Here is a 16660-nt window from a genome sequence, read left to right as displayed (position 1 = left end):
GGTCCACACAGGGTCCACACAGGTTCCACATAGGGTCCACATAGGGTCCACACAGGGTCCACATAGGGTCCACATAGGGTCCACACAGGGTCCACATAGGGTCCACATAGGGTCCACATAGGGTCCACACAGGGTCCACATAGGGTCCACACAGAGTCCACACAGGGTCCACATAGGGTCCACACAGGGTCCACACAGGGTCCACACAGGGTCCACATAGGGTCCACACAGGGTCCACATAGGGTCACACAGGGTCCACATAGGGTCCACACAGGGTCCACACAGGGTCCACACAGGGTCCACACAGGGTCCACATAGGGTCCACACAGAGTCCACATAGGGTCCACACAGGGTCCACATAGGGTCCACATAGGGTCCACACAGGGTCCACACAGGGTCCACATAGGGTCCACATAGGGTCCACACAGGGTCCACACAGGGTCCGGGACAGCTTCTCCTTTGGAAAACAATACATTTGTTGGAACAGGTGTACAAGAACAAAATGTTCAGACACTTTTCCTGATCAGCGTTCACAATCATGCATTTGCTCTACCAAGCTGTGATCATGCTGTCACTACTGTGTGTGTGTGTGTGTGTGTGTGTGTGTGTGTGTGTGTGTGTGTGTGTGTGTGTGTGTGTGTGTGTGTGTGTGTGTGTGTGTGTGTCATGAAACCAGCCCCGACTTTCTCTTGCCTTGGTGTCCAGTTGTCATAGCAACCTTGTGGCCTTTTTAGCATATAACTTTCATCGGGGGTTGTTGATGATGCTTGTTGCCATGGTTACCGGGGGTCTTGCTAATGAGGCTCTGTGCTTACAGTATGTAAGACATGTGACATTTACCTTCAATCACAAACACACTGGTGGTGGAGCCTGGATTCCACCAGAGGCAAATCGTTATTGATACACAGAGTGAGGAACGCCGGAAAAACTAATCTATCAATAAATGCCTCATAAAGACAGACACAAAGTGCTGCATGTGAGACATTTATTGCGGCTGAATGAAGAAAAAAAAATCAGAAGTAGCATAATTTGGCCACTCGGAACACCTTTGACACCACAGGTGCAAGCAAAACACTAATGAGAGTTTCCAAATTCCAATCATGGAAGTTGGAAACCCTCATTAGTGTTTTGCTTGCACCCGTGTTTACCCTGCCTTTTCGACACAAAATGGCCCCCGTGATAAGGGTGTATTGTCACCTCAATGCTAAACATGTTGCAGGTATAGCGTGGAAGACAGAGCTAACGTTAACTTAGCCGGTGATCATGCTAACGTTAGTCCTAGTACGAGCAAGCAGAGTCGCCAAGTACCCACACTCGACCAGATGACGGGGTTCAGAGCCAAGATGAGTAAGTCCACGTCTGACAAGTACAAATACAGACCAGAAATACAGACTATGGAGGCTTGAATTGGTGATATATAAATTCGTGCACTGAGAGCAGCCGCGCTGGAACTACTTTTAAGTAGGGGGGCTGTAAGGAAGGGACTGAAGAAAATGTGACGTTTTTTGGACTTTTAGCCATATTTAGAGGAATATTTAATTTTAAATTAACATTAGGATTATACTGTTGTGATGTCATTATTCAGTATCTTCTCCTCTTCTCTGCAGCATTACTCAATTTACCCTCAGGAATCAGGGACAGTGATAGCCTACCTGCTATTCCTCCCATCTTCTCTTTCTTTTTTCCTCAGTCTTGTCATCTCGTATCTCTTTCTCTTCACAAAGCGTGTCTCCCACTCCGTGAACAAAGTAAACACAGCTATGTAAACACTAGTTTCAACGTGAGGCTAAGTAAACAAAACTTCAGCATTTCCCGGAGTGCAAGCTTCACATGTGTGGATCCTATTTTTAACCAAGAACCACTGCGTTGAGCAAAGATCGTCTATAGAGAAGATATCACACATCACAGACTCATGCACAGAAACACATAAAAGAAACACAGTACTCCAGCCAAATTCAACAATTTCGAAAATTCCATCTCCTGCCACCAGGGTGTGCTGCAGCACCCACCGCACCGGGCTTCCCGTGCCGTTGACTGAGAGAAATGTTCGTGGTCTCTGGAGTGCAAAAATAAAGTGCGATTAAAATGCGTAATTTTTTTTAACTTGTTATTTTTTCTTTAATTAATTAATCGAAATTAACACGTTAAAGTCCCAGCCCTAATTGTGATGTATTACCTCTTCACTATAGATATTAGTTACTCACCTCTGTTGTGGAAAATGTGACCTTGTTGTTTGTAGCTGTAGGTCACCGGGATGTGGGAGGGGAGGGGAGGGGAGGGGAGGGGAGGGGAGGGGAGGCGAGGGGAGGGGATGGGAGGGGAGGGGAGGGGAGGGGAGGGGTGGCGTGCGTCAATGTGTCATAGATTTATGGAGGAGTCAAGGAGGAGTGGGTCGATGCTGCTGGTGTTCCTGCTCATCCATATTCCTTTAAGAGAGCCGTGCAGACTTGCCCTCTCTAGTTGGAGACGACTTCTCTCCGATGCTTTGATCTCCACATTTAGACTAACCTGTAACTTTATTTATTCTGCCATCAATCACAATAAGTCTCTCCCATCACCAGCCTGTTCAAAATGCAGCAGCTACTATGAGTTGTAATTGGTACAAAAACAGATGAAATCTCACCACTCATATCGCATTGAGAAGTGACTGTTCACCTTTTAATACATGGTTCAGTTTGACCGAAGTTATGTCGCGGCCCTTTTAACTTTACGAAATTGAAATTATTATGATTATTAAATTCAACAGCACGCAGTCATCCCGATCTTGAATATTCCAATCCAAAAACATAATTCTAAAAAAAAAAAAATGCTGCTCTGTTCAAGGTGTGTCGTTTTAGGGCCTGGAATACATAGATACATGTGCGCACATGCACACGCACGCACACACACACACACACACACACACACACACACACACACACAACACACACACACACACACACACACACACACCACACACAGGCACGTGCACACATAGACATGAAAGGGGGCTTGAGCCCCTGCCTTTTTTTCAGTCTGTAAAAAGTGCCTTTTTTTTTTTTTTTTTTTTTTTTTAATTATTATAATACATTTTTCATTTTCATTCCAACAACACATGAACAAAACAAACAGCTCAGACACATTAAAAAAAATAAAATAAAAAGTGCCCTTTCCTGACCATGAATGCATTTCTAATGGTGCTTTGTATGGAAATTGCCCTTTCCATGCCGTCACTGAAGGCAGCATTCAAAGAGAAATGCCTTTTCCGAGCTCTCTTGGCCATGAATGCACCATTTGTAATAGGCCTCTGCATGGAGCAATGTTTTTCTAAACTGCCCCTGAAGGCACCAACCCAAAAATGAACCCAAAAATGAATGAATAAATAAATACATAAATAAATAAACCACCCAATAAATAAATAACCAAAATATAGGGAACAAATGCAGAATTGTTGCTCTTGAAAATATTTTTTACTTTACACTATTGGAAAGGGATGTTGTGTTGTTGAATCCGCAAAAAATAAAAAAAATTCTAATACACCTTATCTAAATCTTCTGTCTTGCTTTTTAGAATTATGGTTAAAATGCATGGTATATTACAAGCCTCACTCAGTATCGTTCAATGTTTCTGCCTGTGTTGCTATCTGTTGTAGTACAACAACCTAAAGGAGAAAAGGAGCAAATACATATTGATGCTTAAATGATTTCACAACAGTATTGCAACAGCATGCAACTTTTATATAGCCTACTAATATTATTCAGTTATGGAGTTATTTTTCTGTGACAAGTCTCATCCTAAAATGAGATATTCCTCTAAATCTGGTTAAAATCGGAATATTTAAAATGAGTTATACCCCAAATTGGCCTTCAAATTGCCTCAAATTTCCCTGTGCCCTTTTATGAATTTGAGCCCCTGCCCCTCTAATGTTCTGTGCACGTCCCTGACCACACATAACATGCACGTGCACACATTGTGATCAAGTCAAAGCTGCCATGAAGGAGAAAGACAAAAAAAACAGATAATGAGAGATTAATTTGTTGTTAATTACTGTGCAGTTAATTAGTCTGGAGTCTTGGAAAAAGTTGGATTGACAGGTTTGAGGGAGATGTGTTGTTTGGAAAAAGAGAGACCAACAGGGAGAAGGGGAGAGAGGGAAAGACAGGTCCACAATAGACACCCGGCAGACAGAATTGGACATGTGCTCAGAGAGGTGTGGAGAGATTGATAGGGAGACACAGAGAGAGAGTGGGTGGAAGTGTAAGACAGAGAGAGAGGGAGGGGGGCGGGTGTGGAGAGAGAATAGGCAACAGACAGAGATTTGCTAGTTAATCTTGTTAGTTAATGTAATGTTACTCTGTCATTCAGAGAGATTACATGTGATACATCAATTGCATATTTGTTGTTTGCTAGTTTGATCGCTGTCATTTAAATTTGTTAACTCTGCTTTGACAATAAATAAGCAGTTTCGTATTCCATGCCAATAAAGCACCTTGAATTGAATTGAATTGAATTGTACTGAGATTGATAGGGAAAATCTAAATCACATTAGCCTTTATTTGGACAATCACTAGTTAATTTCATTTAAGTTACACATAGTTATTGTACATACATACATAGACAGACGTCATATTCAGATAAGCTGTAGCGTACATTTGCAGCTCCTCACACTGCACCCTGTCACTGTGTCACTATGTCCTCTACAGAGCCACAATACCAGATAGGTTGTCTGCAGATTAGCCTTCAAATGTGCGTCAAGACAGATGTCATCTGATGTGTGTCCTATATAAGTATGTTTGACTTTCTGTTCATTGCATTGTAAGCCTCTGTATCCATTCATGAATATACAAGAGTGCATCTCTTGGCCAAGATCTATGTGAAATACATCATTTAAGACGACTTCTGGCTCCTGGCTCCATCATTTGATCACAAGTGGTTTTCTTCAAGTGGTTTGCTGTTGACCTTTTGGCTGTAAATCTCTATTCTATAACAGAGATTGAGACAGAGAGTGACAGGGTGGAAAGAGACTGGCAGAGACAGGAAGTGGGACAGAGAGACGTTCTGGCAGGGGTCCAAAATTAGCAGCAGCCAAAATGAAATGGTGGTAAAAGATATGCAAGTGGCTGGTAGATGTGCTTCACTCAGCAGCCAAAAAACAAACAATGGTCAAACATCTATTGAGTGGCTGGTAAAATGTGAACATTGTCTACTAGCGATTTAGCCGGTGGACATTTTGGATCAGGCCAGAGGTTCTGGCGATGAATCCCTCGTTAATCTGCCTTCAGTCATGGATGTTTTGACAGAGATGAGAGACAGAATGACAGAGGGAGGCGGATAAAGAGAAGAGGAGGAACGAGATAAACCAACAGGCAGAAATAATTAAATAATCTGTTAATTAATCTGAGGGATTGACAGCTGGGGATGAGAGAGAGGAATGGGGAGAGAGCAGGCCAGACAGAGAGAGAGACGGAGAGATGAGCAGTAGAGCGGTGGGAGGAAGTGAGTGAAACAAGACACACAAGCCGCGTTCAGAATCGTTCACTCATTCACTCACTCACTATTACCCATATAGTGTTTATTTATCATATAGTGAACTATATGGGGAATGATCAAAATGAGTTTCAGACACTACACAGATTTTTGTCCTGGAGATCATCGCCAGATGCGTCGGGTATTCATGTGACGCAAGCAATCCGCGCCCACGAGCACATCAACAACTGAGCTCGCGAGCAGATTGAGATGTCCTCAGGTAGTATTGATGTTGCATGTTTTGACTGCTAAATCCTAAATAAATTGTTGAAATTCTAATTACGTGCATGTGTGGTTTTGTCAACTATGGTGTTGTCTCCTAATAGCAAGCTTTGCTGGTCAAGTAGCTCACAAGCTTGTTAGCTCGCGAGCGAACAACTTTCTTCTTCTCCTTCGACAAAAAAGACAACCACATTGCATTGTGGTATACGGGCGAAAATGTAGGGTACATTCGCTGTTTGCTAGAAATAACTGTGCATTGTGGGTATTTTATAGTGGACTAAATAGTGAATCAAATTAACAGTTAGAAAACATGGCGACACACTAGTCCACTATTTCTGGCATAGGGACCGATTCTCAACAGGGCTACTGTATACTACTGTAGCTGTCCCGCAGTGTTGCTAAACTCTTTTCCAAGGAAGTAGTCACCCTGTTTGCACACCAAGCAACACCCACACCCACACACACACACACACACACACACACACACACACACACACACACACACACACACACACACAGCCAGTAGTGCTGTACATCTGCCTCTGCTGATCACTGTTTTACGGTCGGGCGGTTAACCTTTGCCAGTGAGAAAGGCAACAGGAAACTGTGTGGTTTTTGAATGGAGTTTGACTGCACACATTCTACTACATCATGCCCTTTCCCTTTCGTGTGCTTCTCTATCCATCTCCCACAGGCTTCAATGGAACTGGCACCAAAGTCTGTCCCCGAGCAGAGCATTCGAACACTGGTAGGATGTAAGGACTCTTCCTTCTTTTATAGGTTCCTTGGGGGCAAAGAGGAAGTGGCTGGAAAGTTAGAGAAGTTTGGATGAGAGAGAGAGGACTGGAGGGACGGAGAGATCATTGGCATTTCATTTCAATGAAGCCCATTTAATTGGATTAAACGTGACAGAAGGAGGAGACAGATACTGCATATAGGAACAACGGTGAGGGTTTAGACAGAGACAGACACAGTGGGAGCTCATTCTGTTGCTATGGTGACGAGTTAGCATCAGGACCGTCAAGGTTGTTGCATAAGCCACGCGTTCACACCATAGAGACACTGCATGAAATAGACCACGCCCATCATGGGGGAAATCGCTGCGTTCACTCCCATTCACCAGCGTCATTTTCCTTGAATTAAACATAGCTAAAAGCTGTTGTGTGGTGGGCTGCGCAGACAACAAAATGTAAAAAATCGCCAATTAAAGTTTTTTTGTACTCCCGAGCAAAACAAGGAAGCCATTGAGCATTCGCGAGAAGAAAATGTAGATTTAGCTGTCAAGGAAGTAAGCTGGAGTGTTCATCTTCCATATATATGATCTTTGTGTGCAACTACGTGACATAGGAGAACGCCAGCGCGTCTGATGCCCTCTGTCTGACGTTACACCAGCGTTATTTTCATTTAGTTAAACATGCCTAAAAGCTCATGTCATAGTATTTCACTTCAGGCCACTGTGTGGGATCGTTTATCCAGCGTTGTTTGGGCAATGAAAAGGGACACTGCTCCAGGCCAACTGAGTTCATTTTCTCGATGTACCGTTCCCTCTCCGTTGGAGGAAGTGTACTGAAATAATCTTTTGACATTATCTAAAAAGAAAACTGTCCAAATCCCTGTAAAACCCCGCAAAACAATTTCTATCTGACGAGAGTTCCTCCGTTCGCCGCGGTTTGTTTTGCTAGCTGCAGTCGTCAGGCAGTGCTTCCTTGTATTTTCCCCCGTCTTGGGCGTGGCTTCTGAATGATGACGCGTTTTGCAGTGTCTCCATACACCGAAGCAACGCTCAAGCCACGCTGAAGCTACGCAGTTTCATTTCGGCGTCCTTAGGTGAGACCGTTAATACCAGCCGCAAGCTGAAGCTGCGCTGAAGCTGCGCTGAAGCTGCGCTGAAGCGATCGTTCAGGATTCTGTTCTATTTTCCAAGCGCGAGACGTGAAGCTGCCAGGCATGAAGTCGCGGGCCACATCTGGCCCCCATGCCACGAGTTGAGTATCACTGGACTAGATGATGCTGGTAAGAATAGAGTCAGGGCTGCTCTGTTTATTCTCAACAGAAAAACACAGCTGTTGCTACCTGCATCTCTCTCTCTCTCCCCCCCCCCCCCTCCCTGACGTGTCAGGAATATTAGTGGATTATTCATTTAGTCGGAATATTGTCTTTTTCCGAATATGGGCAAAAACCGTAATACTGTGTGCATGTAAACGTAGTGACTGTTTGGTTCTTTATAATCCTGTATTCCTTGTCATTGATCTACTGCCATAATCCCTGTGATGAAGTGGAGCCCCTAGAGGAGAGGAACAGTAATAGGTTTCCAACTGGAAATGTTTTTGACAAAATGTCATCGTTATAAGGCAATGATAAATTAGCAACATTTTTGGAACATTTGAAATACACAATATTGCCGTCATCAGAGATAGAGCCTTTGGCCTGCATCTTATGTCCGTGTGATATGAGGAACAGCAATGAAAAATTGCCATTGGTTTTAAAGCCTGTGTCAAGGCCATGTCACATGACCTAGCATTTACTACATGGAAATTCACCAGCATCTCTTTGCCCCGTGTGTTACTTTTCACCACTGTTAGCAGGAATATCGTCCTGTGATGTTGCCCCCAAAAAGAGCTTCAGTCTATAACAGCCTGAAGTGTTAGGGCTAAATTATCCATTTCTAATTGACATTGCCCAATTAAGGGTGGGTTTTGTTAACATCTGTGCTGTACAGAACCTTGTGTCGCTATAAGAAGTCAAGTTAATGAATTGAGAAGTGGCACTTTCATGTCCAATTATATTTGTCCCAAGTACCGAGAGCAGAGGAACTTATGTTTTAATAGCCTACAGGTGATGGAGTGGAGACAACATGTCCTCCTGTCAATTAAAAAGGTTGACATTGAAGATACAAGATTGAACTATCAGTCTACATAAATCTGTATGTCTGTCTGTCTGTGTGTCTGTCTGTCTGTGTGTGTGTGTGTGTGTCTGTCTGTCTGTCTGTCTGTCTGTCTGTCTGTGTGTGTGTCTGTCTGTCTGTCTGTGTGTGTGTGTGTGTGTGTGTGTGTGTGTGTCTGTGTGTATGTCTGTCTGTCTGTGTGTGAAAACACACTCCAAAGACAAATACAAAGTTTGCATTATGTGAGTATTTTTAGCCCTACAGTAAACGAAGCAGGCAGGTTAATTGTTTAATGCTTTCTTATTTATAGCAGCAGCCTTGGGGGGGGGGGGGGGGTGCACAGTGTATGCACACACACACTCACGCCAGGGCGCTGACCCGCAGTCCGGCAGTACATCCACAGTCTTGTACCGTTTCCCAGAAGATGAGGAGACGATGACTTCCAATAAGGGAGCGCACTGACTCTAATGTGTTCCTGAATCACTTCCCTCAGCCATCTCTCACCTGCCTGAGCAGAGATCCCTTCCTGTGGGGGGAGAGAGAGACGAGACGAGAGGCAGAGGATGTGATGAGAGAGTGTGAGAGAGATTAAAAGCATGGAATAAAAGGTTATCGCATTCCGCGCCGGTGATGCTTTTATACTGAGTGGGGTCATTTAACCTCAGAGGGAGGGGGGGGGGGGGGGGGGGGGTTTGGGTGGTGGGCTGAGGAGGGGGATACGAGCAGAGATGAAAGGTGAGGAGGAGGAAGATGAGGAAAGGGATTACTTCTCTCCTCTCTCCATCATTTCATCCTGTCAGTCATTTTTCTGTCTATTCTCCTCTTATCCAGTGTCTGACTGCATCCTGCCCTTTGCTGTCCTTCCTTCCCGGACCTCTGCATGACGCTTATCTTCCTTTTGGAATTCAGAAGCACAGTGAAAATGAAAAACTGCACCTGTCTGTGTGGCCATTGTAAAATCAAAATGACTGCTGATAGGAGCCACTGTCCCTACTACTCCTACAGTATAGCTGCTGCTACTACTACTGCTACTACTATAGAGTGCTGCATCTTTTTGTAGGCCAGCCCGGAAGTTAGCATCGCCCTGGTTCCCTCGACAAAGTTGGATTTTGGATTATTGCCGAAAATAAGCTCTGTGGCAAATAAACGTTTATGATACGTACAAGTTTTGTCCAGCAAGATCATCTTCAAAAATCAACACCACAGAAATGTCTATAATTTTGGACAATGTTTTACTTTTTTGATAATTCCTCCCCAGACCTCAGTCTCCTGCCAAGGGAGAGATTTTCTGAGAGCGCTTCAGCGTCCTGGCACAGTGTCGGTCCTGAAGGGATGGCTGCATCTGATCTGATCTGATCTGATCTGATCTGATCTGATCTGATCTGATCTGATCTGATCTGGCTGAACAAAATTGGTAAAGCAAGTCAGTATGGACTATTTGTGGGATGCCCACACTGGCTTTCTGTAATGATATTATTTAAGCTGGCTACGCACATAATCAGCACGATATGACTCAGAAATAAATACAAAATATATGTACTGTAAACTGTATTCTGCAAATTAAAAAGTGGGTAAACTGACTAACAGTAGCCTATTAGTATTTGAGAGTTTTGATTTTGTTGCAGCCGGCTGTTGTCCTCATTAATGAAGTCCCACTTGGTTATCACCATCCATCCAGAACAGAAGGCAATAATATTGCATTCTCGCCGGCTGTCTTTACTGTGTCAAAACATTCCCATGCTTCATGATGTTATGGAGAGCACTGATAATAAGAGTCCTGCAGAAAGCTCACAGGCACACAGAGGCAGGAAAACGGTGATTTCCCTACGCTCCATTTCCTGACATGTTCTAACTCATTATGGGTGGTTTACTACGGGCTCGTTTCAGGGCCATGAAACATTTTCTACAAGTGGGAGACAATTCTAGCTGTCCACATGCAGACATGCGGTTTCTGCGTGACACAGATGCTATGTCTGCAAGAATACTTGGGCTCATGAGATAGTCAGTCACCATTTATAAAAAGCAACAACTCCACCAAAATGATTGTTTGCAAAAATAAATAAAGGAATACAAAAAGATTGCTTATAAGGGATAGTAGGTAACTTCTATAATTGTACATGTAGATAGATGTCATTTTTACAGATGGAACTTTCTATACTGTACTTTAGATATGTTAAATGATAACAAACTTAAAGGCAAAGATTGTATATATGTATATATGTATATACAGTATATATATACATATATACATATATGTATATATATACATATATATAATTTTATTTTTGCCTGTTGATCTACTGTGTTTTGTAATCTATTATTATACTCTGTGTGTCTCTCACTCTCTCACACACACACGCACGCACACACACACACACACACACACTCACACACACACACACACACACACACACACACACACGCACGCACGCACGCACGCACACACACACACACACACACACACACACACACACACACACACACACAGATAGCTTTTAAGTCCTGTGTAGGCTCCTCCATCTGTATAATTCATAACTCAGTGACTTCAGATCAAATATGCATTATTACTGTATACCAGTGAAAGTGCAACTGTGCTTTTGTGTGTGTGTGTGTGTGTGTGTGTGTGTGTGTGTGTGTGTGTGTGTGTGTGTGTGTGTGTGTGTGTGTGTGTGTGTGTGTGTGTGTGTGTGCGTGTGCACATGCTTGTGTGTATGTGTGTGTGTGTGTGTGTGTGTGTGTGTGTGTGTGTGTGTGTGTGTGTGTGTGTGTGTGTGTGTGTGTGTAATATTGTATGCCATAATATTTTCATTGAATGCTCCATTCTTCTCCCATCCATTCTGTAACAACCTTGTTGAAATTGACATTACTACCTTATCAAGGTTATGTAAAGGTTACCTTATGTAAAGAAACGGAGCAGTTGGAAGTGAAAGATGAGAGTTTGTTTGGTTTGAAAGCCTGCTCACTGCAGAGAGAATTTACTCACGCTGCTGCCTGTCAGACCTCTGATGCAACAGGTATAGTTTTAAAATTCACATGCTTGCAAGATTTGTCTTTGCTTATACGTTTGAAGTATAGCTATAGTCACATATGGGTGTTGATGGCAAGTCATGGACGTAACTTTTTTTTTTTTTTAGCTTGAGTTGAACCTTGGAACCTTGAACCTTATTTCAGCTTTACTGAGTCCAACTTAACTATTCATCCATTCATTATAATGTTGGAAATAAATTGCCTATTGCCTTCCAAGTCAAACAAAGTGGGAGAGGAGGAAAAGGAAAAGAAACATGTTTTTTTTAGAGAGAGACATAATGACAACAATAAATTAAAACTTCCTTCTGTTTCCATCAGAGGGGATGAGGAGCGGAGGAGGGGGAGCAAGACCAAATCAATCATAATCAGCTGATTACAGTTCATTCATTAACGTTGAATAATTGACCATCTTCTGAGCATGACATCTGTTTGCTCACATCATAGCTAGGTCACAACATTTACTTGGTTGGCATACCTTGACGTTCATGCTTCTTGTCATGGCAACTACAGACCTGAGAACATCAATACTTGAGTGGTTCTGTTTAGGAAGAAAAGAAAGAAAAACCAGTGGCTCCTATATTTGCTCGGCCAATCCTGGCCAGAGGATTATTATGTAACGTGTTCATTCAGGTGGTGCGTCAAATGCAGCCATTTGTTTTGGCCGCAATTGTGTTATTTTGACCAAGCTCACTTCCACTTCCCACATGAAGCATGAGCCAGTGTTGAGTGGTTTGCTTAGCTTGGTGAGCTATCTACTCATTTATCACACAGCAGCAGGGCTGGTAATAATTTCCCCAAATCAAGGAGCTCAAGGCTTCCAAGAACTTTAGTTGATATATGCAGGTTTTGAATTTTTAACGGCAAGTGAAGTGACAGTGCTGGGCTGTTGCCATACCTTTAGGGTTTTTTGAGTTGATACCTCGAAGCCCGGAAAAAATGTTTGGAAGCTGACATCATTCTGTGTTGACGTAACCAACGCATGATTCTCCCACACACTGTGACACCATATCTACCTTCAAAAACTGAAAATCATGATTCCACGAGCTAAATGTATGTATGGAAAAAAAAAAAAAATCTGCAAGTATCTTGATTACAACAAGATAGAGCTAGCAAACAAACAAAATTCTTCAGGACAGGTGTTATTTCTTTCTACATACAACAGTGCAAAACGACAACCAACACCCTCCTCAAAGTGCATAGTAGACAAAACAAAACAATAACAAAAGACAAGAATAAGGAAAGTGGCTGCAGCGCTTCCTTAGTCCCTATCTAGAGCCTCTAGCCCAGGGGTGCCCAAACTTTTTGGACCCAAGATCTACTTTTCAAGTAGCCAGCCTCCCAAGATCTACCAGTCCAGTTTCAACATCGCAAACGCACACACATCGTTTCCAGCCTGCAGTAACTAACCTCACAACACTTTCTCGTTGTCCCACAACCACTTGACATTAGGGCTGTGAATCTTCACTGGCCACATGATTCGATTCGATTACGATTCAGAGGGCTACGATTTGATTCGATTACGATTATCGATGCATCTTAAATCGATGCATCACTTTTTCCCCCAATACATGATTTATTTTTTCTCACTTTACAATACAATTGCATTGTATTATGATCCATAATTAAAATAAACAACTGCATGTACTTCCATTATATTTTATTTTATTATAACCCCCCCCCCCCCCCCCTCAATGCCATGCGATCTACCACACTACCTTCGCGTATTGGGCACCCCTGCTCTAGCCTGATTCAACAGCTTGACAGCCTGGGGCACAAATGAGTTCCTCAGTCTGTTTAAGCGAGCCCGTGGGACTCACAATAATCAATAATAATCACAATATATTTTTATGCCTCTGCACCGTTGACAGCCGTGGCTGGAGGTATTATGTTTTTGTCTGTCTGTCCATCCATCCCATTCGCGTCAACTCAGGAACACCTTGAAGGAATTTCAACAAATTTGGCACAGACGTCCACTTGGACTCAAGGATGAACTGATTATATTTTGGTGGTCAAAGGTCAAGGTCACTGTGACCTCACGTGCATCCCATTCTCATGAACGCGATATTTCAGGAACGCCTGGAGGGAATTTCTTCAAATTGGCAACACAAACTCGAGGAGGAACTGATTATAATTTGGTGGTCAAAGGTCAAGGTCACTGTGACCTCACAAAATATGTTTTTGGCCTTAGCACAAGAATTCATACGCTAATTAGGACAACATTTCACACACATGTCTAATAGGATAAAATGGTGAAGTGATCCCAAATTCCAAAGGTCAACTTCACTGTGACATCATAATGTTTTGCTTATCACTATGAAAGCAATCTTGGGTCATTCTACAAAAACTGTGCTGTCACTTACCTTTGCAAACAAAATCCTTTAAGTCGACCTAATAATCACATTCATTATATTGATTTGGACAACAAGATACTTGTATGGGTCCACCCGCTTCACTTCCTCTTCCTGGGTGAAAACCAGGACAGGGGCGTGGCCTCCTGTTCCTCTGGTAGTCCACCACAAGCTCATTGGTTTTGCTGAAATGAAGCTTTACGGGATTGTCGTTGCACCATGTGACGAGAGCTTCGTCACATGATACAGTCACATGATACAGGAGTAGAGTCTACTGCAGGGATACTCAACTTGCTTTGACCGGGGGCCACTTTCGTAAAATTATAGGAGGCCAGGGGCCAGGTAATAAACAAACAATAAAAAAAGAATTGAGCGGATTGTAGGTTTTTGGGGTGTCAGCCGGAGTTTACTCTGACAATTTTGTGCACACAGATAGTTTAAGTTAGTGAGGTTAAGTTAGTTAAGTACATATAAGTGCCTAGGTGATGAGCAAACAGCGGTAGGCTATTTGACAATTTAGCTGGAGCTCAGTCAAACTTTATTTCACGTTAGTTTTCATTGTGAATTAGAAAAGGGTCAGGGGGCCACTACCCGATCGCGGGCCGCATCTGGCCCCCGGGCCGCAAGTTGAGTATCACTGGTCTACTGTATCAGTTCTCTGTACTCCTATGTAAAAAACTGGAATCATACATGTCAATATAGTGATGAATTCCATTTCATTCGAGGGGGGGGTTTCCCATATTGTGTGTGTGTGTGTGTGTGTGTGTGAGTGTGTGTGTGTGTGTGTGTGTGTGTGTGTGTGTGTGTGTGTGTGTGTGTGTGAGAGAAAGTGGTGTGTCTCAGAAAGCTAATCGTTGCTTTCAACCCACAAGGACACTTATGTTAACATTTAGAAGCACTTATTGTAATTGTAATCTTCTACCCAGTTCTCTCTCTCTCTCTCTCTCTCTCTCTCTCTCTCTCCCTCCCTCCTCTATCTCTCTTTCTCTCACACACATGCACGCACACGCTCTCCTTCTGGTCTGTTTGACTAATTGAGACAAATCCAATCCAATCTCATCCTTTAAATCTTCATGCCCTTTTATGTCAGGGCAAAGGCAAACTTGACTTAGGATTTATATCGCCTAAATCATATCAAATATAACGTTTTTACATTTCCACATATACCAGAGTGAGTCATTATCGTCGCACTCTAATCTTTCCAAGAATAGATATATGTGACAAAGCCTGCTAATGCTAGCCACTCAGATGCTAACTCAATTATTGTGGTGTGAAGGCAGTGAGTCAGTGACACGCTCTCAAATCTCAAAAGTTGTATATTCTTTTCTCCAAACCTTTGTCAGTATTGCAAAATCCCACAGGCCATTTTCTATGACCATATGGCTCGAAGACCAAGAATTGTGTGTGGATTACTCAAATCTCTGGAAGCTGGCTCTTAGGTCGTATGATGGCTTTGGTAAGAGGCGCGGAAGAATTTATGACATCACTAATAGGTCACAATAAGGAGAGAATGATTAATGACATCACTGATGATGTCACAATGTGTGAGTAGAGGCAATTTATAACACACTGATGATGTCACAATGCATTTATGACATCACTGATGATGTCACAATGTGTGAGTAGAGGCAATTTATAACACACTGATGATGTCACAATGCATTTATGGCATCACTGATGATGTCACAATGGAAGAAGATAGCTAGCGAACCAGACTTGAAATGTAATATTCATCCATTGAAATGGTCTAAGTTAATGTTATGCCTTTAGAATAACCATGGATGTGGCGCTGTATTTGATAGCCGCGACAATTCTCATCGTGCTGATTGTGTTTGCGGTGAAGCTGCGGGGTAAAACGGAGGAAGCTGATGCGGAGCAGCGGCAGCATGAAGGCCGTGTCGCGCGGCTCCATCAGCAGCCTCCGACTGCGGAAGGGCGAGGAGCTGGCATGCCTCGCCGGAGGAGGAACCTCGCCAGCCTCGCCAACCGACGAGCCCAGAGAGACAACGCTTCTGACAGCGAAGAAAAGCCTGTGGAGGAGGACAAGCAGCAGCAGCAGCACAGCTTCCGGCCGGCCAAAGTAGGAGCCAAGAAGCAGAGGAAGCTGGAGGAGAAACAGGCGAAGAAAGCCCAGAGAGAAGCAGAGCTGGAAGAGAGGGAGGAGAGACAGAGGATGCAGGAAGTCAGAGACCAGGAGAGACGTCAGGAGGACGAGAGGCAGCGACTTATGGATCAGAGACTGGAGGAAGAGGAGCGCCAAGCGAAGGAGGAGCAGGAGAAGAAGGAGGAAGAGGAGTACCTGAGGCTCAAAGCTTCCTTTGTCATAGAAGAGCAGGGAGAGGAGGAGCAACGCACCGAAGACCAGTCACGCTGCAACCTCCTGCAAGAATTCATCCAGCACATTGAGGATTCCAAAGTGGTTCTGCTGGAAGACCTGGCTTCACACTTTGGGCTACGAACGCAGGATGCTATTGCAAGAATACAGGACCTGTTAGCCAATGGCTCCCTTACAGGAGTGATCGACGACAGAGGGAAGTTCATCTCCATGACCCCAGAGGAGTTTGACTCAGTGGCTCGGTTCATCAGACAGAGGGGCAGAGTCTCCATCACAGAGTTGGCCCAGGCCAGCAACTCTCTGATCAACCTCATTCCTCAGGTCCACAAAACGGCCTGA

General features: G+C 43.6%; 1 pseudogene across 1 annotated transcript; it reads left to right on the top strand.

The window, feature by feature from the left end:
• Window positions 1-15763: 15763 nt before the first annotated feature.
• On the top strand, window positions 15764-16660 carry LOC310782733 (DDRGK domain-containing protein 1 pseudogene; annotated as a pseudogene). Its single transcript has one exon. The product of its transcript is annotated as a DDRGK domain-containing protein 1 pseudogene (transcript).

The sequence above is a fragment of the Poromitra crassiceps genome (genome assembly GCF_964638095.1).
Source record: "Poromitra crassiceps genome assembly, chromosome: 9".
Classification (NCBI taxonomy): Eukaryota; Metazoa; Chordata; class Actinopteri; order Beryciformes; family Melamphaidae; genus Poromitra; species Poromitra crassiceps.
Note: the sequence above shows the minus strand (reverse complement) of the source record. Positions and strands in the feature narration are given on the sequence as shown.